A 22,326-nucleotide genomic window follows, 5' to 3' on the forward strand; every position below is an offset into this window, starting at 1 on the left:
GACGATAAAACACTTCGCGTAAAATGTTTTAAAGATCGGACTGAAGCTGTGGCTTCTACAGCCTTAAAAGTCCATAGCGGATGAAAGATGTATATGGGAGCTACATTTAAATCTGATCCGATTTTTATGAAATTTTTCACACATATGGAGACGTCAAATAAAACATCCCATGTCAAATTTTGTAAAGATCGGACGAAAATTGAGGCTTCTACGGCCTTAAAAAGCCATATCGGAAGAAAAATATATATGCGAGCTATATCTAAATCTGAACCGATTTTTTTCAAAATCAATGGCGTTGTCCTTGTGCCTAAAAAGTGACATGTGCAAAATTTTGTGGCAATCGGACAACAAATACGACCTCCACTTTGATTACAAGAAAACATAGACTCACAGATGGACAGACGAACATGGCTAAATCGAATCAGAATGTCATTCTGAGTCGATCGGTATACTTAGCAATGGGTATAGCTCTTCTCCTTCTAGCGTTGCAAACAAATGCACAAATCTATAATACCATATTCCACAGTAGTGGTGTAGGGTATAAAAATAACACCTAAAATAATTGAACGATACCTAAGAACATAGTTAGGTTAGGTTGAAAAGAGGGTGCAGATATTAATCCACCCCATGCCACTATGGACATACACCTAAGCCAGTAATCGGCTTCTTGTGCGCTCTAAACATAGCTAAGTTAGAAAAATTCTAGCTCGAGTTAGGAAGCAGGTTTCATGAACGAATGACACCAGGGCCCTAATCACGCCAATCGATTTCGAGATTTTGCAATCGAATTGTAAATTTTTCGAATCACGAGATTCGATATCGAGTTTCGTTTCTTCGAAATAATATTCGATTGCTCTGTTGTCATCGAGAAGGGTTTCTTTGGAATTGATTTATGAACTATTTTTGAAAAATTTAACATGAATTAAATAACCATCTATTCTGGTCAACGTAATGAAAAATCACCAAAAGTAATAAGAAACTGCGCTCATACGAAGGTGACATAGAGACAGTGGAAGTTTTATTCCTTACTTCATGGTCTCGGTGGCAGTATATATAGCTTGGAAGAAGATAAATATATGAAACCTTGCCGTAGTCATTTTAAATCGATGCTTTAGATTCTTTTTGGAAGCCATTATACTGCTACCACTATTTCACCACTTCCAACTTGGTAGCCATTTTCTATATTTTTATACCCTGCACCAAAGGATGGGGGTATACTAATTTTGTCATTCTGTTTGTAACACCTCGAAATATGCGGCTGACATATATTCTTGATCGTCATGTCATTTTAAGTCGATCTAGACATGTCCGTTCGTCTGTCTGTCGAAAGCACGCTAACTTCCGAAGGAGTAAAGCTAGGCGCTTGAAATTTTGCACAAATACTTTTTATTAGTGTAGGTCGGTTGGGATTGTAAATGGGCCAAATCGGTCTATGTTTTGATATAGCTGCCATCTAAACCGATCTGGGATCTTGGCTTCTTGAGCCCCTAGAGGACGCAATTCTCATCCGATTTGGCAGAAATTTTGTACAACGGCATCTCTCATGACCTTTAACATTCGTGTCTAATATGATCTGAATCGATCTATAGCTTGATACAGCTCCCATATAAACCGATCTCCCGATTTTGCTTTTTGAGCCCCTACAAAGCGCAATTCTTCTCCGAATGGACTGAAATACACAAAACACAATGACTTCTTCAATGTTCAATTCTATTCATTTATGGTCCGAATCGGACTATAACCTGGTATAACTCCAATAGCATAACAGTTTATATTCAATATTCTTTGTTTGCCTAAAAAGAGATACCGCGCAAAGAACTCGACAAATGCGATCCATGGTGGAGTGTTTATAAGATTCGGCCCGGCCGAACTTAGAACGCTTTTACTTGTTTTGGATAAATGGGTAGCAAATTTCGATCGAATGCCGTGATCCAAATATATTTTCGTATCGACAATTTGTTCGAAGCAAACACGAATACGTTATCGAATGCGAATTATAGGAATTTCGGCTTAAACCCAACTTCCAATAGGATTTCCTATCTTATTTCTTCATTTCAATCAGATTTTCATTGTGATTAGTCTTTTTTCCAACTTCAGATTCCATTTAACAATGAAAAAGTTTAAAACTGGTACTCACAAAACTTAATGTAGATTTGGTTTAGAACTGTCGAATAAACCTATTTTAAGTTCAAAGACTAAAAATGTTATTATTCGATTTAAAAGAAATGCCTGCAAGAATTCGGGATACAATTGCAAAAATCTCTGCAGTACTTACCTTCAAACCAACACTGCCTTATAAGGCGTCTTATTTTTAATCAACTCCTATTGAAGGAACCCCGTTATGGTAGTTAACATTCTTCCTACAAATTTGAAAGAAATGCATTGCCTGTGGAATTTTTTAAAAATTGTATTTCAATTCAAACGTCTGACTTCGAAAAGTATGGTATTCATTTGTTTATTTCTTTTTACAAGTCCAGCTTAATTCCATTTTTATGAAAAGCTTTCTTTTAAAAAAAATTCATTTGAATTTTTTAAAAATACCCCACCATTGCTGCGTATTGTGTAAAACAATCGCTGCTGTCAGCTCAGCACCCACCGAATGCTACAACGCATAGTATCGCACCGCATCGTGCGACCATCATCGTTGTAATGTGATGTTCGTGTGTGTTTAGTTTGGTTTTTCTTGGTCGTTTGAAATTTGTTGCGCTCTTGTCGATGTTGTGTTTTGTTTGAACACACCACGAAGTCGCAGAAGCCGAGCGCCACTATGAACTGAACTGCGAGCGATGGTTATTTTCAGTGTGCATTTAGATACGGAAGAATTTGGGAGTATCACAGAGAAACGCGGTTGATAAGCCCAACAAAACAAATACATACAACCTTATAGGCAGTCTCATTTTGTATGAACCGCAAATTCAAAAAATACGTTACACTTGAGAATATTTAAATTTTTTACATTTATTGGCGAAAAGGTGATAATGTGCTCGTAAGAAAAACTAAAAAAAGATTTTAAACAAGCAGCCAAGAAACCAAGTTTAGTCAAAGGTTTCTAGCGAATTATTGTCACTTGAAAATATTTTTTTATTAAAGAAACAAGAAGAAATACAACAAACGTGGGTGATGATTATGATTATGCTTATGCCGAAATTCATAATTTGTTGTGGAAATTTTGCGTTTATCTCAACGTGCGTGCGTGTGTGTGTGTGTGTGAGTGCGTGTATTGGTCCTGTGTGAATGATCTCTTTGGGGGAAAATTATGCTAAGACCAAAGACCGCAGATTTGCAAAGCCAGCAGAAGCCAAAGATCTCTCTCTTCGCGATATGAGTTAGGCGTAATGAAAAAGCAGCGCAAATCGCCAAAAACAAACACCAAAACCACCAACAAATTAAGCTAAAAACATGTTGTGCCATCCATCCTAACGTGAAACGAAAAAATCCAAATTGAAAAATAAATAAAAAAAAAAACGAAAACACAAATTAAAGAGCAAAACTAGAGTAGTACCATATTTCGCCAAAGACCCGAATAATGGGCGATTCAGAGAAACTACTGAGCGCAAAGCGACTACTGACGCTGATGTCAAAATATTATCGGCCAAATTTTCAAATTCAGTGAGCGAATGTGTGCCTCAACGTGCGGCTGCAAACTTCTCGTTACGAAACGAAGCTAATTGCCGATGGTGAAGAAGTACAACACAAAAAAATAAATATAGTGCAGAAAAAAAGAAGAAGCAAGCAAAGTGAATAGTTTCAGCAGGCGAAAAGTTTAATGATTTTCAAATATTCGCCAAATTTCAGCTCTGCTATCTTGGAGCTGTCATCTGTCGTCCAAGCGCAGCTGCTCTCCGCGATTAGTGCAAAATTTTGTGTTCGTTTAATGTGAGCGGCCCCAAAATCACTGACGGCGGCTTAAATTAGTAACCGATTACACGATCTAACACGACCAAAAGCCGCTAAGATAAGAGCGGACTGTAAACCCAAAACAAAATTTTCCGGTTATTTTGTATAAGATTTTAAATTGCAAAAAAACGAAAAAATACAAAATCGCTACATATTTTTTTGGTTAAAAATTTTAAAATAATAACAAAAATCGAATCGAATACCTATCTTCAACTAATGGTTACAAATAATGAAAAGTGAAATTTTGAAAAATGATTTGTTTTGAATAAAATAATCTTCTGCCAAATAAAGTTATTCATTTTACGCCCCCCCCCCCACACAATTAAGAATATGTTAAATAAAGTGCAAATGAAAAGTGAAATGTTTTCCCCCAAAAATTTAGCAATTAAAAGAAAGAAAAAAATTTTTTGAAATTCTGTGTAAATTTCTTCAAATCGAATAAAGTGTCCCGTTTTCTCTCTCAATGAAACCATAACCCATAAATGCTGAAATTTTTTTTTTACAAATAAACGTGGAAGTTTAAACAAAGGAGCCTTAAACTAACTAAATATAAAGGTAACTAAAAATGTATATGATTTTTTTTTAGATAACCTACCTATTACGTAGGCCTGTTCAAAGTTCTTAAAAATTGGAACAAAATAATTTATGGTTGTTGTGTTTATCGATGAAATGTCAAGTGTTTTATAAAAAAACTGGGAAAATCAAATTACCAAGAAAAGAATTATTAAAATTATAAAACAATGCGAAACCAAGTTTTAACTGTGATTTTTCTGTTTAATCTAACAAGAGTGCATTTTTGTGAAACTTAAATTGAAAGTATTGGGTTGCCCAAAAAGTAATTGAGGATTTTTCATATAGTCGGCGTTGACAAATTTTTTCACAGCTTGTGACTCTGTAATTACATTCTTTCTTCTGTCAGTTATCAGCTGTTACTTTTAGCTTGCTTTAGAAAAAAAGTGTAAAAAAGTATATTTGATTAAAGTTCATTCTAAGTTTTATTAAAAATGCATTTACTTTCTTTTAAAAAATCCGCAATTACTTTTTGGGCAACCCAATATTTGTAAACTTTGTAATAAACGCAATTTTGCATATGAAATGAATCCTTGATCATTTTATTCAATTTAAAAATATTGTCAAATTAAAGGAAATTCTTTTTAGTTTTTGACTATGGTCATCGCATAGTCGAATTGGTTTTGTGTGTAAAATTTTAGCAAATCAATGTAAATTTCTTACTTCAATGCGAAAAAGAGACAAATTTTACATGCTAAAAGTTTTTTAAGCCAAAATTTTATTTTCAAGAAATAACAGGAGAATAGATTGACAGCACTGCTAGTGACATTTTTGAGCCCTTCAGCGGTATACCATTCGGACTCGGTTATAAAAAATTAGAAAAAAAAACCAGTAAGGAAGGGCAAAAGTCGGGCGGTGCCCACTGTATAATACTCTACACCTACCCTATAGGTACAATGTGCGAGCTATATCCAATTCTAACCCAATTTTGATGGACCTCGGCGAGCAAATATGTTCAAACTGTAATAACTACGGTTGACAAATGACAACATTATTGCAAATTGCCCAAAATCTGACGAACATATATATGGGAGCTATATCTAAATCTGATATAGCTCCTTTCGATTTCGAGCACATTTCTCAGATAATGTGGGAGTCGTCGAGCAAGGCGTTGTACAAAATGTTGGGAAGATTGGTCACTAAATGCGCTTGCAATGGCTCTAGGAGTGTCTGTCCGTCCGCCTGTCCATGTTAATTTGTGTACAAACTAAAGGTCGCAGTTTTCATACGATCGTCTTAAAATTTGGTACAGGCATGTTTTTCGGCCTAGAGACAAAGCCTATTGAAATTATAAATAATCGGCTCAGATTTGGATATAGCTCCCAAATATATATTCGTCCGATTTGCAGAAATACAGCAAAAAAATTGTCATTTGTTGACCGATTCCCTCGAAATTTGGCAAGAAGAATTTTCTCTTGACTCTCGACATTACTAGCGAATTTCATGGAAATCGGTTCAGATTTAGATGTAGCTCTCATATATATGTACCGTCCAATTTTAACTTCTGGAGCCACTGCAAGCGCATTTATTGACCAATCTTGACAAAATTTTGCACAACTTTTCTTTCGACGACAGCTACAATATCTAAGAAGTTTGCTCGAAATCGGTTCAGATTTAGATATATGTATTTGTTAGTCAGATTTTGGTTAAATTGCAATAACGTTATAATTTGTCATCCTTAGTTATTACAGATTGAACATATTTGCTAGAAATGTGATACAGATTGTTTAATAACCCATCTGAAAACATTCGCCGAAGTTCATCAAAATTGGATCAGTATTCGATATAGCTCCCACATTGTACTTATAGGATATATGTAGGGTATTATACAGTTGGTACCGCCCGACTTTTACCCTTCTTTAGTGGTTTCAGTATGCAAGAGATTCTTAAATAGAAGTTTTCCATGTACGTTTTAGTCACTCACTTCCCATTAGGGAACCTACATATTTGAACTCAAATTAAAATATTTTTTGCCTATAAACTTTTCAATAAGTTACAGTGGAAAACTTCTCTTACATACCAATGAGTGCTGTCCGATTCAAGTTAGAGCTCATTGATAAGGGATCTCCTTTTATTGCCGAGTGCGAACAGCGTGCCGCAGTGCGACACCTCTTTGGAGAGAAGTTTTTACATGGCATAATACCTCACATATGTTGCCAGCAAAGGAGGGGAAAACCACCACTGAAAATTTTTTCTGATGGTCTCGCCAAGATTCGAACCCAAGCGTTCAGCGTTATAGGCATACATGTTAACCTCTGCGCTACGGTGGCGTCCGCGGTTTTATGTCAAAGTCAATAAAATCCACGTTTCTTCGCTAAATGGTCATAAATTATGAAGAAAATTATTATTTATTGGCTTAGGAAATAAAAACAATTTTTTTTTAACATTTTTAATTTTTTTTTAAATTTTGTTAAAATGATAAAGTACTTGGAGTCGGAGTCGGTGTCGAGCAATCTTCCCGAAGTCGAGTAAAAACTGCTCTACTCCCTGGTTCAGACAATTCCAGTGCGAAGTTTTATTCGACGCATTAAAAGCAACTCGTAGTTTCGTTGAATGTTTCTCGGGGTTAATTACCCGATGATGAGGCAAACAAGTAAAAGCGTGCTAAGTTTGGACGGGTTGAATTTTGGGACCCACCACCGGGGATTCCGCTAAAAATGTACCCTTATTAACTCTCGATTGTCGTAGATATCTCAACGGTTCAAAATTCAGCTGTTCTGGATGCCGGTCCACAGAGATAATATCTCAGGGAATTGTAATGCGGACGATCTAGTGAGACTAGGAACTACCTAACACATTCTAGGGGAACTGGAATCTGGGGGCATGCCTCTAGCGACATGTAAGCTAGTTATTCAGGATCAGGCCCGAAGCACAACGAATGATAGATGGTCCCAAAGAGGGGGCTGTGAGCATTCCAAAAGTATGTGACCTAATCTAGACTTGAAGAGGTCTATCTCTTTGCTGTCACTGGCTAGAACAGAAGTCTAAGTCAATGTGTCCGTCATGACAGGTCAAGGTGTAATCGGAAAACATGCTGACAGATTGAAGGTTGCCAGTAACAACTTTCGCAGAAGCTGTGATGACATCGAAGAAGAAGAGACTATAGAACACCTTCTGTGTGTGTCCCGCATTGGCACTGGTCCGAAGGAGTTCTACTTAAGGTTCTCATTACTTTGAGAAGTTCTTTGATTTAGCGGATGTGAACAGATCGCTTTAAAAAGCCCATGAACAAGTTGTTCGATTTTTCGGAGACACATATAACATGTATGAAGCAAACTTCATATACATAAAGTATATGTGTGCGTTCGTCGAATGCATGGTTAATCAACTCCTTCTCCTCAAGTACCCATCGGTTCATATTCTACTTCCTGATCCGATTAAGCCATGTCCGCCCATCTATCTGTTCAAAGTACAAAACACATGTTTGATCGGATTTTCTTGAAATTTTGCATGAATGACTTTTAGGGCCTAAGTCGAAGTCTTTCGAAGTTGGGAACATGGGTTCAAATTACGATATTGTAGTTCTCATACTATTCACACCATTTCGTCCGATTTGCATAATATTGTAATAAATTTATGTTCTCCTGACTTCATTCTAATCTTTTATAGCCGAACTTTTTAAATAAGTCGTTAAATCCTTACTTTTTCTTTCATAGAATGAATTTAATGCACAAAATGCTCTCATGACCGTCTTCAAGATTGTTACTTAGAACAGCCTTTAGAAATGTTTAAGTGGTTAATTTATTTGTTAGTAATTTTATGTTACTTTCATTCAAATGACTTTCATTCTTTAATGTCCTTCATTCTCGATTTCTGCAGTTTTCATTGCTTTTGCCAAATGCAGACAGCCTCGTAATAAAATTTTATTGAGATTAGAAGTGAATCGTCTGCAAGGTACATACCACGCCTTTTGACAAAAAGACTTGTTTTAAATTTTTGATACGAAGAAATTGAAGAGATGGAACATTTTTAATATTTTTTAATCTATTTAAGATATAACTTTTTTAATGGCATTTTTATGATAACTTTTGTTGGTATTGTATATAATTTTTGGCATAACCATAGGCAGAGTGCCGGCATCCGATTCTTGTTTATAGTCCCGCCAGTTAGATGTTGTGTTATTCCCTTTCAATAGAGGGGAAACGTAAATATTGGAATATTTTATTTTATTACTTTGCGGAAATCTCACAAATGTCACATAAAAGAAACTGCAAACCATAAATAATTTTTTTCCAAATACCTACAAAAAGAAAAGTTTCAAAAGTATGTTCTCTCACTGAGTCATTGAAAATCTATTGTTTTGTTTTATGGACCATGTGACCGCTCCCTTTGGTTTGCCATAAATTATGAAAAATTTTTAAATTACATTTTTAGATAGAACAAAGTTTATCTGATTTGTATGCATAGGAAGTAGCCTAACAAGTTTTTAATATTAGACTTCTTCTTTTTTATATTGTATTCTATGAACTCATTTTGGAATTCAATACAACAACTTCCTTATTATACATATAAGGACGATGAGGCCTATCTTACCGAAAATGTGGAAATTAAGCTTACCAAGTCCTCTGGCCATGAAGATTTTCAGCACAACTTTTTCTTGCAACCCCACATTAAATGCCATAAGTTTTACATTGGGCTGTCAAAGAAAGATGGCTATTCATTTTATTTAGCCTTTTCCGGGGATTGGTTTGTATGGGGGCTATTTCAGTTTATAAAACGATCTGGATCATACTCGAAGCTCCTATTGTAAGTCAGAACCCAAGTCCTTGTGTCAAACTTCAGCCAAATCGAATGGAAATTGATGTCTCCATGGCTTCTAAAAATCAAAACTGGGGATCGGTTTATATGGGTGCTATATCGATCGATAAGAATATATGAACAAAATTTCAACCAGGTATCTTAATTTGTTCCAAAGATATCATGATTTCGACAGACGGACGGTTATGATTAGATCGACTCAGAATGCCAAGACGATTAAGAATATATATACATTATATGATCGCTGATCAATATTTCGCGTTGTTACGAACGGAATGACCCCCATCTCATGGTGGTGGACAGAGATGGCCTGTCGTAAACTCCGAAGTATATGACATACATTTCCGATGTATAATACAATACATGGAGCGGCCATCCACACATAGTCTAAACAAGTAAAAGCGTGCTAAGTTCGGGTGGGCCGAATCTTATATACCCTCCACCATGGATCGCATTTGTCGAGTTCTTTTCCCGGGATCTCTTCTTAGGCAAGGATAAAAAAAGATTTGCTCTGCTATTAGAGCGATATCAAGATATGGTCCGGTTCGGACCACAATTATGTTATATGTTGGAGACCCGTCTAAAATGTCAGCCAATTCGAAAAAGAATTGCGCCCTTTGGGGGCTCAAGAAGAAAAATAGAGAGAGATTTATATGGGAGCTGTATCAGACTATAGACCGATTTAGACCATAATAAACACGTATGTTGATGGTCATGAGAGGATCCGTCGCACAAAAGTTCACGCAAATCGGATAATAATTGCGACCTCTAGAGGCTCAAGAAGTCAAGATCCCAGATCGGTTTATATGGTAGCTATATCAGGTTATGAACAGATTTAAACCATACTTAGCGCAGTTATTGGAAGTGACACCAAAACACCGCTTGCAAATTTCAGCCAAATCGGACAAGAATTGCGCCCTCTAGAGGCTTAAGGAGCCAAGACCCAAGATTAAACCGATATGGCAGCTATATCAAAACATGGATCGATTTGAACCATACTTAGCGCAGTTTTTGGAAGTGATACCAAAACACCGCGTGCAAAATTTCAGTCAAATCGGACCTAAATTGAGCACTCTAGATACTTAAGAAGTCAAAACTCAAGATCGGTTTATATGGCAGCTATATCAAAACATGTACCGATATGGCCCATTTACAATCCCAACCGACCTACACTATTAAGAAGTATTTGTGCAAAATTTCAAGCGGCTAGCTTTACTCCTTCGAAAGTTAGTGTGCTTTCGACAGACAGACGGACGGACGGACAGACGGATGGACATGGCTAGATCAACATTAAATGTCATGAAGATCAATAATGGTATTCCCAAGTTGTTGTTTGTTTCGCAGTGGAACCTTTTAGAAGTTCGAAAATCACAATTAAAGTGAATGATTGACAAACTTACTCTTTTGGTTAAGAGAAATTTGTGGCTTACCTATTTTTGGGCTTTTAACTAAAGATACCAACCAATGTATTAGCCAATCTACATGATGCAAAGGTATTTATTTAATTTGGTCAACAATAAAATCGAATTAGAGAAATTAACATATGGAGTAGGCTAACCTGTAGCTAAATTTTGTAACACACATACCTTTATGAAACCATTAAGGTGATGGAAACGATCAAGTTTCTATAACAAATGTCAATCAAGCCTTCAAGCTAATAAATCGTTTTATTGCAGTTTTCAATTTAAATAGCCTTTTATATACTCTCAACACCATGGTCTGTAATAAATTCTGAATTTTTAAGACACACGTACATACCTATGGAGGTACATAGGTCTTCAGCCTCTTCTTTGGTGAAATCTCCGTAACATAAATGTCAATGAAAACAAACAACGTTATAAAAAAAATGTTTTAAAATTTCACATAAAAAACCGCTTTAATTTTATGACGTCTTTTTTGCGCCAATCAATTTGATTCGCTATGGAGGCATGTGCCAGTTTGTTAACCCTTTTCTATCCAAAAAAAAAAAGCGAAACTAAACCAAATGATGATTTTTTGGTCTCCAACATAAATCTTTCAGCCGTGAATTTGCTTTATTAATATATTTGTTTTTGATTTTCTTAATTCGCACCTATTATGCGAAACGCTTTTTGAAAAGGTTACTCTGTCGAGATACGAGGTAATGCCATGTGAATCATTTTTCAATTCTTAATATTGAATATGGGCTAAATTAGATGCTTTAATGAATAGGAAATTTTTATAATTCTGAAATATTGGCCACTTTGAATAATGAAAACAAAGAACCAATTGACATAATGGCCCAAACGTGTAGCTGTTGAAATTGAATTGAATTTGCACATTGTTCAGACAAAAGCGTGAATTTTTCCCTTTATATATACACTGAAAAAATATGTCCCAAAATTTAAGATTTTTTCTTGCTCATAGGGTTTTAGCAATGAAAACGAGCCAAAGAACCAACACTTTGAAATAAAGTTGCTATATTAAATTTTTTTGTTTTGGCTAGTTACTAATGGACATGGCCATCCGCTGATTGATGCTTATTTTATTTCATCGCTAGTTGAATCTTATTTACGGTCGTCTTCTCCCAAGGTCAATTCCCTAACTTTCAACGATATTTTGATCTTCATTTTATATATTTCTTTTTAGTAACAAGGCGCAAAGCTTTTAGTAACAATGCACAAAGCTACAATTTTAAATAAAATCCTTAATATGAATGAAATTTTTTTCACCAAAGGAAATGTTTCCTTAAAAAGTTGAAAAATTTATCTTCCTAACTTTAAGCTTGCTAATCTTTGGCTTTCAAATTAGCACAACATTTTTTTTTCAGTGTAAGAACTGAAAAACTATTTTAACATAATATCGCTTCATCGAAGAGCTATATACAAATTTCAACCGATTTCTTCGAAAAGCTTGTACAAAATTTTGAGAAGATCTACCGATTAATGTGCTTGTAAAGGCTGTAGAAGTGAAAATCGGTAGATACATTTATATAGGGGCTATATATCTAAATCTAAACCGATTTTTAACATTTTCGAAAGGCTTCGTCTAAAATTCTACCCTGTTAGACCACAAGGTACGAATGACTTGAGGAATCTCTAGGAAATCAAAAATCAAGTCACGATATCAGTTTATACGGGACCTATGTATAACTATATGTATAACTATATAATCGACAGTCACGGCGACTGTCGATTTAAACATTATGGATTAAAATTCTGATATATGTAGTTTCTAAACTAACCAATTCTGCGATACAAATTTTCAAGCCTTAAAAGCCTCAATTTTTGTGTGATTGTGCTACAATTTCTTTGTTCACACGATCTGGCTTCTATTAGGTATGTGGAACACACTCACACTACTAATTAAGACTCTGATTAGTAGTGTGAGTGTGTTCCACATACCTAATAGAAGCCAGATCGTGTGAACAAAGAAATTGTAGCACAATCACACAAAAATTGAGGCTTTTAAGGCTTGAAAATTTGTATCGCAGAATTGGTTAGTTTAGAAACTACATATATCAGAATTTTAATCCATAATGTTTAAATCGACAGTCGCCGTGACTGTCGATTTAAATTGTTAACAAGTAAGAGCGTGCTAATTTCGGCCAGGCTGAATCTTATATACCCTCCACCATAGATCGCTTTTGCCGAGTTCTTTGCGTATGGTATGCCTTTTTAGGCAAACAAAGTAAAATGGATAAGAATTGTTATGCTATTGGATATATATCAAGTTATAGTCCGTTTCGTACCATAGAACTCATTGGGTTATATTTCAGTCCATTTGGTTAAGAATTGCGCTTTGTAGGGGGTCAAGAAGCATAATCGGGAGATCTGTTTAAGTGGGAGCTGTATGAGGCCATAGATCGATTAAGACCAAATTAGACACGTATGTTGAAGGTCAAGGGAGAAGCCGTTGTAAAAAAATTCAGCAAATTCGGATAAGAATTGCGTCCTCTAGAGGCTTAAGAAGTCAAGACCCAAGATCGGTTTATACAACAACTATATCAGGTTATGGACCGATTTGATCTATATTTATTGCAGTTGTTGGAAGTCATAACGAAATATTCCATGCTAAATTTTAGACAAATCGGATAAGAATTGCGCCCTCTACTGGCTCAAGAAGTCAAGATGCTAGATCGGTATGTATCGCAGCTATAGCAGATTATACACCAATTTCAACCATACTTGGCATAGTTGTTAGATGTGGTACCAGAACACTTCATGCAAAATATCAGCCAAATCGGATAAGAAATGCGCCCTCTATTGGCTCAAGAAGTCAAGATCCAACATCGGTATATATGGCAGCTATATCAGGTTATAGACCGATTTCAACCATACTTAACACAGTTGTTGGAAGTCATAATAAAATACTTCATGCCAAATATCAGCCAAATCGGATAAGAAATGCGCCCTCTAGAGGCTCAAGAAGTCAAAACCCAAGATCGGTTTATATGGCAGCTGTATCAAAATATGAACCGATTTAAACCATACATAGCACAGTAACTTACAGTGATACCAAAACACCATGCGTAATATTTTAGCCAAATCGAAAGAGTATTCCGTCCTCTTTTGGCTCAAGAAGTCAAGATCCAAGATCGGTTTATATGGCAGCTATATCAGGTTATGGACCGATTTCAACCATTCTTAACACAGTTGTTGGAAGTCATAATTAAATACTTCATGCTAAATTTCAGTCAAATCGGATAAGAATTGCGCTCTTTAGTGGCTGAAGAAGTCAAGACCCATGATCAGTTTATATGGCAGCTAAATCAGGTTATTAACCGATTTCAACCATACTCATCACAGTTGTTGAAAGTCATAATTAAACACTTCATACACGGACACGGACGGACGGACAGACGGACGGACATGGCTAAACGACTTAAAATGTCATGGCGGTCAAGAATATATACTTTATGGGGTCTTAGACGTATATTTCAAGTTGTTAAAAAGGGAATGACGAAATTAGTATATTCTCCCTCCTATGGTGGAGGGTATAAAAATATATTGTCAACCTTATCGGAATATGGGAATTTTTTAATATTGCCCCACCCCCCCATATGGTGGGCACAAGCTTAATCACACACTTAAATAATAAGCCATTTGAGCACACAAACTTTTAAAACGTACGTCAATTTCTGATAAAATTTACAACAACTCGTAGTCTTCCATTCTGCACTTTAAAAATCTTTTTAAATTTTGTTTTGGGGACGCTTGAGGCAATTCAAACCCTTTAAAGGGTTAACGAAATGGAAATGATCTAATTTTAAAATGACAATCGGTAATTTGTAAGAGTATATTTTGATCACTGAAATTGATTTTAAGCGTCAATCGCTGCCAAACACATAAAATTGCCGAAAAGCCACAAAAAAGTAGGAACTCATGAATGCCAACCACAAAGTCTAATCATCTTGAGTTATAAAAAAGGCAAATGATCATAAAAAACGAATCCCCTCAAAAAAAAAAAAAAAAAAAAAAATGCTATTAATGTACCGAAACGTGCATTAAAATCGGGAAACAATGGAAATCAGTGCGTTTTTAGTTGAGTGGTCATATTGTGGGGAAATTTAACATTTGTGAATTCATGATAAGCTCAGCGCCAATCGAAAGCGAAGAAATTGATCAAACTAATTCTAATCTAGAAAATGTGTTTCTTGGCCGACAATACTATTGTACTATTTAACAATTAACACACATTTGGTTTTTGATTAACGGCAAGTTGTTGAACCCGAACTGGTACAAAAACAACAACAACCCATACCATATCATCTTAATATCTATTCAAGCACAGGAGAGTAGTATAAATTGTACAAAACAAAATATAGAGAAAAAAAAAAACTCTTTGCCCCACCATAACAACTAAGTCATGAGCAAATAGTAAAATAGCAAAAAAAAAGGAAAATATTCCAGCTTTTAGCAGCTACGCAAATGTTTAAACTTGTAGATAATAGCGCAACATGACGCTACAGATACAGATATGGTATGACGGTGGCGCAGTAGACCTCGCACAAAAACAAACTATCAAAAATCAAGATATTTGTTAACGGACATACCATGATAGTGACATATGCACCAAATGCATACCAAAACGTTGAAAAAAAAAAAACTTAAAAAAAATCCAGAATAAAACAAAAATATAAGCCATGCTCAGATGCAACATTTTTAAAATAATATGGCAGTAGTTAGTTTTATGCCCTCCACCATAGGCTGGGGGTATACTAAGTTCATAATTCTGTTTGTAACTATTCGAAATATTCGCCTGAGACCCCATAAAGTATATATATTCTTGATCGTCGTGACATTTTATATCGATCTAGCCATGTCCGTCCGTCTGTCTGTCTGTCGGAAGCATGCTAACTTCCGAAGGAGTAAAGCTAGCCGCGTGAAATTTCGTACAAATACTTCTTATTTGTGTAGGTCGGTTGGGATTGTAAATGGGCCATATCGGTCCATGTTTTGATATAGCTACCATGTAAACCGATCTTGGGTCTTGACTTCTTGAGCCTCTAGAGTGCGCAATTCTTATCCGATAGAAATGAAATTTTGCACGACGATTTGTTATGATATCCAAGAACTTTGCCAAGTATGGTTGAAATCGGTCCATAACCTGATATAGCTGCCATATAAACCGATCTTGGGTCTTGACTTCTTGAGCCTCTAGAGGTCGCAATTCTTATCCGAATTGACTGAAATTTTGCACGAAGTATTTTGTTATTATTACTGTGCCAAGTATGGTTCATATCGATTCATAACCTGATATAGCTGTCATATGAACCGATCTGGGGAGTTGACTTCTTGAGCCTCTAGAGGTCGCAATTCTTATCCGATTTGAATGAATTTTTGCACGAAGTATTTTGTTATGATATCCAACAACTGTGCCAAGTATGGTTCATATCGTGGTTCATAACCTGATATAGCTGTCATATGAACCGATCTGGGGAGTTGACTTCTTGAGCCTCTAGAGGTCGCAATTCTTATCCGATTTGAATGAATTTTTGCACGAAGTATTTTGTTATGATATCCAACAACTGTGCCAAGTATGGTTCATATCGTGGTTCATAACCTGATATAGCTGTCATATAAACCGAACTGGGGACTTGACTTCTTGAGCCTCTAGAAGGCACAATCCTGGAAAAGAACTCGACAAATGCGATCCACGGTGGAGGGTATATAAGATTCGGCCCGGCCGAACTTAGTACGCTTTTACTTGTTTGGGCTCTACGATTTTGAAGTTTAAAATCCTTTCGTGATTTTTCGAACAAATTCTAGCTCGAGATCATATTCAATGCTTTCTATTTAAAGAATAGCTTTGCAAAGAACTAGCAAAAGTTAGGCAAGTGTGTGCTGGTTACACCCTATTATAACTTAGTGAATTTGTTTGTAACACCCAAAAGGAAGAGAGATAGGTCCATTGATAAGCATACCGAACGACTCAGAATCACTTTCTGATTCGATTTAGCTATGTGCATCTGTCTGTCTGTCCGTCCGTCTGTTTGTCCGTCTGCCCATGTTAATTTGTGTACCAAATACAGGTCGCAGTTTTCATCCGATCGTCTTCAAATTTGGTATAGGCATGTTTTTCGGCCTAGAGACCTTTTGTTAACCGAATCTCTCGAAATTTGGCAGGAAGAATTTTTTACGACTCTCTAAATTACTGGTGAATTTCATGGAAATCGGTTTAGATTTAGATATAGCTCTCATATATATATATATATATATATATATCGCCCGATTTTAACTTCTAGAGTCACTGTAAGCACATTTATAGACCAATCTTGCCAAAATTTTGCAAAACGCTTACCTCGACGACTGCCACAGTATCTGAGGAGTTTGCTCGAAATCGGTTCAGATTTAGATATAGCTCTCATATATATGTTCGACCGATTTTGAGAAATATTGCAAAAAAGTGATAATTTGTTATCCGATTCTCTCGAAATTTAGCAGAAAGGATTATCTTATGACTCTCAATATTACTGGTGAATTTCATGGAAATCGGCCCAGATTTAGATATAGCTGTCATATATGTATATCGCCAAATTTTCACCCCAAGAGCCACTACAAGCGCTTTATTTGACCAATCTTGCCAAAATTTTGCACAACGCTTTCCTCGACGACTACCACAAGTTTGCTCGGAATCGGTTCAGAATTACATATAGCTCCCATATATACGTTCGTCAGATTTAGGGTAATTTGCCATAATGTTGTCATTTGTCAACCGTAGTTTTTACAGTTTGAACATATTTGCTCGCCGAGGTCCATCAAAATTGGCTCAGAATTGGATATGGGTCCCACATTGCACTTATAGGGTAGGTATAGGGTATTATACAGTCGGCACCGCCCGACTTTTGCCCTTCCTTACTGGTTTTCATAACACTTTGAGTGGCATGGTGGATCGCGATTTCTAATACGCCATGTATCTTCATCAACACCTTTGTCAAATTGATTAAGGTGCTCTACATACCCAACGACTATTGAGTACGATGTAGAACACGCTTTAGTTTTTCGCGATTTAAAAGTCCATCTATTGTTCAATACACAGGAGGATCCAAAGAATGACTTGTTTGTGCATCACTATTCCCGTTACAACCGATTGGATCTACAATTTCCATGTTGGTAGAAGAAACTTAAACTTCTATATGAATGGTGCTAGACAACACGACCAGATGGGCTTTACTCAGAAGAACTAGGACTGATCATTTTTGAGCTTGGATTTGAATCGGACTGCGTTCATTGATATGTGGAACGTTTTCCCCCTGTTTCTTAATGGAATGTTCATAGGCAAATTTGCATTCGTTTACCAGACCCCTGTAGCGTATATCAAGTGGAGATCCTTGTTAAATTAAACAAGTAAAAAAACATTAAGTACGGCCAGGCCGAACTTTGGATACCCACCACCTCGGGTATATATGTTAACCACCTTTAGTCATAATCCGCTGAAAAATGCATCATTATGATGCTATATTGATTTGGACCAATCCCGGCACGAACATTGGTCTAATAAATACAATTCAATGTTCAAATAGGTACTATGGAATATTGGTCTATATGACAGCTATATAGACTGATCTAAACCATATAAGGCTCAGATGTTAAAAAGACTAAAATAGGTCACTGTGCAAATTTCAGCGAAATCGGGTAATAAATGCGGTTTTTATGAGCCCAAGACCTCAAATCTGGAGATCAGTATATATGGCAGCTATATTCAAATATTGAACGAAGGGGGTAATATTGAACGCGGATGTCGAAGGGTCTTACACAACACGCTATGCCAAATTTCATCAAAATCGGGTACTGAATGCACCTTTTATGTGCTCAAGACCTTAAATCGGTAGATCGGTCTATATGGCAGCTATAGCTAAATAATGAACGTCGGGGCAATATTCAACGCGGATGTCGAAGGGTCTAACACAGCACACTGTGTCTAATTTCAGCGCAATCGGCTACTAAATGCCCTTTTTTTATCGCCACTGCTATGGGTGACCACCATTAATGACCTATTACGGATGCTGACTGAGGAGGGATTTGAGCCCGTCTGCTACGCAGACGATGTTATGATACTTCTAAGGGGTAAGGATCCGAAACTGCTATGCAGAAGGGTCGAAAGCTTCTTGCATATGGCATATGACTGGGCTAGACCCAGAAGTCTCAATGTTAACCCAGAGAAGACTGAAATATGCCTGTTCACGAGGAAGACGATTTCGATGTCTGACAAGGTCAAATACTTAGGGGTGACCTTGGACAGGAAATTCAATTAGAACTGTCGCATTTAGGAGCGTACTGAGAAGGCTTACAGATGTTGGGCATTATGTAGACGGGCCGTAGGCTCGAAATGGGGCCTGAATCCGATGATAGTCCAATGGCTCTACAGGAGCGTGATTAGACCAATACTTACTTACGCCTCAGTAGTTTGGTGGAGAAAACAGTTTCTTGACATACGCGGAGCGATGAGGACCCCGCCCACTAGGGCACTGGAAACTATTCTCGATATCCGACCCATTGACATACAGATAAAGTGTGAGGCAGCCACTGCGGCTGTGAGACTTAGAGCGATGAGAGTATGAATTGAGGATGGGAGCAGCTCATACCATCGCGGTATAATCGATGCGACGATAGGAAACCTGGAAGGAAGGGAAGAGGTTTCCAATCGTATACCTGAGATGATATAGAGCGCACAACAAGCCGATAACGACAGTAGGTGTATGTCCAGAGTGTCATGGGGCGGATTAGTATCTTTGTGGGCCAAAGACCTTAAATGGGAAGATCGGTATATATGGCAGCTTTATCCAATAATAGACCTATCTGAACCATATAAAGCACAGATGTCGAAAAGCATAGCATAAGTCACTATTCCAAATTTCAGCGAAATCGGATAATAAATGAGTCTTTTATGGGCCCAAGACCTTAAATCGGGAGATCAGTCTTTATGACAGCTATATCTAAATATAGCTTCATCCTGACCATACTCGGTACGAATGTCGAGAAGTCCTACGCAACACATTCCATTGTTTCTCAATGGAATGTTCATGGGCAACTTTGCAGCTACCGCTTTGCTGTCGCTGGCTAAAACATATGTCTCAGTCATTGTGTCCGTGATGACAGGTAACTGTCTGATTGTTAAATATGCTGAGAGACTGAAGGTATGCAGTAATGACATCTGCAGAAGCTGTAAGGCGCCGAGAAGGAAGTGACTATATAACATCTGCCTTGTGTGTGTCCCGAACTGGCAAAGGGAGTTCCACTTGAGGTTTTCATTTCTTTGAGAACTTGTCTGATTTAGCGATTATGAACATTCGCAAATAGTTGGGCTTTTAAAGCGAGCTGGATAGTTCAACGGTAGGAACTAGAAGTCATATTCTGTCTCTTGTTCCTCTGGTAACACAATGAACGAAATCGTCTGAGTCTGATGGCAGACTGCCACTCAAAGTTAACCTAAACCTTAATTCTGTCAATTGTTTAAATATTACTGAGCAATGGAGATTATCATAAATCCATAAAATTCCAGCATATCTATCTATCTATCTATCTGTTGGTAATGAAGGCCAACTTGTTAAGATAACTTTGTTTATTCACACATGTACTGTTTTTGCCCCCAAACATTTGGAAGTATTTCACACATATCATTATCATTTTTTAAAATTTCACAAGAAATCTCGTGACATGTGAACTGGGCGTTTATTGCTGCTACAAGTAGGAAAACGAAAACACAAATACCAAAAAGTGTCTCTTTTGCCTGCACTATTTCCGCCAAAAGCCGGCTGACGACGCCAGCCGGCGTTTAGTTAAAACTGGAGATAACATGTTTACTTTTGTTTTTTGCCTGGCGTTTTGTTTTTCTGTTTTTTTTTCTACTGTCATTATTGTAGTCATATTTATAGAACAATATTCCTTTTTGAGCTTTTTGCTGGCCTGAAGCATATAAAACAAATAGGTACTGGCAAATCCGCATGAGCAAATAGAAATGCCACTAGAAACCTATAGAAAAAAATATAAAATAGCAGAAAATACATAATGGATTTAAGTCACTCGGTTACTGTGCAATTCTCCGTCACATTTCCACCCATTGCAGTGTGTTTTATTTCACTTTTTTATACAGCCTATTGCTGGTATTCATTCTAATAGACTCGTTGTTGGGGCAGACGCTAAACATCATTTATATTGTACATATGCTGCATAAGCTGCAAGTACAATTTAATTTTATGATTTTCTGTTTTTTTTTTTTTTTTGTTTGAAAACGAAAGTTTTTACCATTGCCTTTTTGCATTTGCATTGCAAATTCAAAATAGAATTGGTTTGTGTTTTGTTTTGAAAACGAAAGTGATCTTTGAATTGTGGGCATATTTTTACAAAGTTTTTGTTCTAAGCTACACAAGCTATACTACTTTTTATTATTTTCGTTTTCTTCAGAAATATTTTGCTAACAGCTGTACATACAACATAAACAAAATCAAATCAGCTGATTGATGCGTCTTTGCGTTAGTTCAATAACAGGGCTCACTAATTGAAGGTTATGCCACTTGCTAATATCAAAAAGTGTAAAGGTCCCATGAATACTAAGGATGTCAAAATGTACCGATTGACTTTGACACAAAAAAAAAAATAGGTTGACATTGGATCAAAAATCGTAAAAAAACAAATAAAAAGGCGTTAAATTCGGCCTGGTCAAACTTTGGATACCCGACACCTCGGGTATATACTTAAACCCCCTTTCGTCACAATCCGGTGTAAATCATTGTTCAATTGTGTATAACAAAATATTGATCTTTTTAGTAGTTATATCTTAAAATAATCCGATCTATATCTTAAAATAATCCGAGTTATATCTTAAAATAATCCGACCCTATAAGACACGGATGTCAAAAAGCCTAACATAAGTCACTGTGTCAAATTTTAGTGAAATAGTATTATAAATGCGCCTTTTATGGGGCTAAAACCTTAAATCGAGAGGTCGGTCTATATGGCAGCTATATCCAAATCTAGACCGATTTGGGTCAAGTTGCAGAAAAATGTCGAAGATCCTAACACAACTCACTGTTCCAAATTTCGGTGACATCGGACAATAAGTGCGCCTTTTATGGGCGCAAGACCTTAAATCGAGAGATCGGTCTATATGATAGCTATATCCAAATCAGGACCGATCTAGGCCAAATCGAATAAAGATGTCGAGTGGCCTAACACAACTCACTGTCCCAAATTTCAGCAAAACCGGATAATAAATGTGGCTTTTATGGGCTCACAACCTTAAATCGAGAGATCGGTCTATATGGCAGCTATATACAAATCAGGACCGATCTATACCAAATTGAAGAAGGATATCGAAGCGCCTAACACAACTCACTGTCCCAAATTTTGGCAAAATCGCACAATAAATGCGCCTTTTATGGGCGCAAAACCTTAAATCGAGAGATCGGTCTATATGACAGCTATATCCAAATCAGGACCGATCTAAGCCAAATCGAAGAAATATGTCGTGTGGCCTAACACAACTCATTGTCCCAAATTTCAGCAAAACCGGATAATAAATGTGGCTTTTATGGGCTCAAAACCTTAAATCGAGAGATCGGTCTATATGGCAGCTATATCCAAATCTGGACCGATCTAGGCCAAATCGAAGAAAGATATCGAGTAGCCTAACACAACTCAC

At 36.7% G+C, this 22,326-nt stretch overlaps 1 protein-coding gene across 2 annotated transcripts in view; it reads left to right on the forward strand.

Annotated features, from left to right (window-relative positions):
* Positions 1-2,813: 2,813 nt before the first annotated feature.
* Positions 2,814-22,326, forward strand: part of LOC106081399 (putative uncharacterized protein DDB_G0286901) — a 317,325-nt gene continuing 297,812 nt past the window's right edge. For both annotated transcript variants that reach the window (XM_013243316.2, XM_059362412.1), the window contains exon 1: positions 2,814-4,452. The gene's annotated coding sequence lies outside the window, so the exon portion shown is untranslated. The remainder of the gene's footprint in view (positions 4,453-22,326) is intronic.

This window comes from Stomoxys calcitrans, chromosome 2 (genome assembly GCF_963082655.1).
Source record: "Stomoxys calcitrans chromosome 2, idStoCalc2.1, whole genome shotgun sequence".
NCBI classification, from domain to species: domain Eukaryota; kingdom Metazoa; phylum Arthropoda; class Insecta; order Diptera; family Muscidae; genus Stomoxys; species Stomoxys calcitrans.